The sequence below is a fragment of the Montipora capricornis genome, chromosome 10 (genome assembly GCF_036669925.1).
Source record: "Montipora capricornis isolate CH-2021 chromosome 10, ASM3666992v2, whole genome shotgun sequence".
NCBI lineage: Eukaryota > Metazoa > Cnidaria > Anthozoa > Scleractinia > Acroporidae > Montipora > Montipora capricornis.
This window is the reverse complement of record NC_090892.1, coordinates 58,454,228-58,456,727: the sequence shown is the minus strand read 5'-3', so window position 1 is coordinate 58,456,727 and position 2,500 is coordinate 58,454,228. Positions and strand designations below refer to the sequence as shown.

At 38.6% G+C, this 2,500-nt stretch overlaps 1 protein-coding gene across 2 annotated transcripts in view; it reads right to left on the bottom strand.

Moving 5' to 3' along the window:
* LOC138018667 (cystathionine gamma-synthase-like) overlaps positions 1-411 on the bottom strand; it is a 14,450-nt gene extending 14,039 nt beyond the window's left edge. Inside the window, exons 1-2 of one of the 2 annotated variants that reach the window (XM_068865362.1) lie at positions 268-411; positions 1-191 (exon numbers count right to left, since the gene is read on the bottom strand). The exon at positions 1-191 is cut by the window's left edge and continues 214 nt beyond it. The gene's annotated coding sequence lies outside the window, so the exon portion shown is untranslated. The remainder of the gene's footprint in view (positions 192-267) is intronic. The other variant, XM_068865361.1, reaches the window with a different exon arrangement.
* Between the last annotated feature and the right edge of the window lie 2,089 nt (positions 412-2,500).

Below are 2,500 nucleotides of genomic sequence, written 5' to 3'. Positions count from 1 at the left end.
TTCCTCGCTTCAGTTGAAGTCTTGTATTCGTCTCTTTCGCAAAGAATGCTTCGTAACAGCTCGTCTTCACAAATACGTAAGCTTATAGGAAAATATTAGTTAAAGCGCCCACGCACTGGTTCATTATCAACAGTTGTCATGCGTTTGGTACAAGTGCCACGTCGTCATTGCTCAGTGAAGCTGCAAGAAAACTGCATAAATTACATATTGATTACGCCACGGTTTCATTTCCCTTCACACGACAATAAAATTTAAAACGAAACTCACGATCATGACAGTGTGGGAAGTCTTGAGTTATCTCGTTGCATTGGATATGTTCTTTTTATAATTAACCTAATAAACTCAAGCATATTGTCGCATTCTCAACAGATTTTAATAGGATGGATATTTAGTCGAATAGCACAATGGTACGTTCTTTCAAAACGAGTAGACTCTCCATAAAGCGTGCACTGGGTTACCTGTGGTACGTGTTACGCAAAAACAGTATAATTACTGGGTTGCCGTATGCCTATCCCAGTCGGAAAATGGGTGGATTTCTTCTTTTTATTTTCCGTGTCGGTAAAAGTCTTGCCTGTCACTCCCCTGGTAAGTGGTGTCTTTGTGCATAGAGCCCTGCTCGTATTTTCTTAGGATCGAGAGGGTAGTGGAAATGCGTATATTTCTCTGGTGGACACAGTAGAATCATTAACTTAGCCTGCAATGGCGTCGAAAGTTATGTAACGCGAATGGCGTTTTAGTGGATCCTCAAACAAAATAAACCCTTATGGAGCTCAATAATGGAAAGTCAGTTGGATAAACTAGGCAGGCGGTGAAATACAAACACCTGGAATCTTAAAAGCGACGAGAAATGGACTTCGACAACAATCTATCGCCCGTCGAGCCGAAATCAAAGTGAGCTGTATTTTTTACCAAGTGTGCTGGTTAGACTTTCAAGTCTTCTCGGATAAGGACTATAAACCGTAGGCCCCGTCTCACAAGTGTCTTCTATGTTCATAAGTTCCCTGTGGGACGTTAAAGAACCCAAACACTATTCGAGAAGAGTAGGGGATGAAGTCCCCGGTGTTGTGGCTGTCCTGTTCTCTCCAGCAGAAGTGGCCGGCTTGGCAGTGATGTCTCCTGAAAGGCTTGTGGTGTATGAGGCCACCTAAGCAGAAACACCCACAAGTCAAAAAGGGAATTTGCGGAGTGCTGGAATATGTAGATGTAGATGTTATGTGGAACACTGAAACCAAATGGAAAATTCTCTGGTAACTTATGGGTTCAACAAAGACAGAGAACGAATGGAACACCTTAAGTGGATCTGTGATCAACTCTGCACAGTCTTCAGTAAAAAAATAGATAGAAAAGTGACAACCAAGAATTATTTGAAAGAAAGCTTGTCGTCTATTTTGTGCTTCATTATTCTAGGAAAATGTTCTTCATGGAAACGGTTTGATCCTGAAATTTTGCTTGTCGTAATATTGCGCATATTTGACACGATAGAGTTTTCCCACTTCCAGCACATAATCAAATAGTAAGGGGATTTTACCTCTAATAACAAATATTTTGTTTATTTCAAAAATTATTCGCTGGAAAATATGAATTCATCATGTTTTATAATATGCGAGCTTAACTGGATAATTTTTATGGCAATAGTAAATCATTTTCGTGTCAAAATGAGGTTAGCGTCTTTTTATTGTGCTAACTAAATTAAATATAAATATACATTCTGCCTCGTGGGTTTGTTATTCTCGTTAACCAGCAATGGCGTCGAAAGTCATTGCAACGCAAATGGCGTTTTAGTGCATCTTATGTTGTTTGTTTCAATTAAATGTTTCGCTGGAAAAGGATTGTCTGTGATATTTTCTGCTTTTGTGAATTATCATATCATGTTGTGTATTGAATTTTCGCGCTTAAGGTTGAAATGTGATACGGGAGGATATTTTTAGTATTGCTTTGTAAGCGGGAAAGGTTCACGACAATAAACAGGTCTGTTGGAAGCGTGCTTGAGTTTCAACAAAATGAGCCCCAAAATCAGCAAAATATTGTGACGCCGATGAATACTAAAGTAGCTACTATTTCCAAAATGATGGAATTACCTGGTGATAAATAACCTCGTCTTGGAGAGTAAATTTTTGACTTAGCAGAAACAATGGTCAACCTCAAGAGTTTGGGCGATTGTGATCTTTGTTTTGACTTCGCTCATTTATTGTCAAACTTTATAACACTTGACAGAAAAAGAAACTTACGAAAACCTGGTATCTTGCCATCATTTGACAAAGATGCTTCACTGTTTGGCGGTAACTTAATCACGGCGCCCGCTGAATTCTGGCAATGTCACTTTCGATTTTGCGAATTATTTGTGCAACCAAAAGTAAAATAACAAAATTGAATGTAGCAAAAATCTCCCAAAATGTTTGTCGCTGATCGTAACTTTTTATATTCTATATTCACGGTTCAAAATTAATGTTGTTTTCATGTCGTAAATATGTTATTCTCGAGCGACCATCCTGAAAACTTC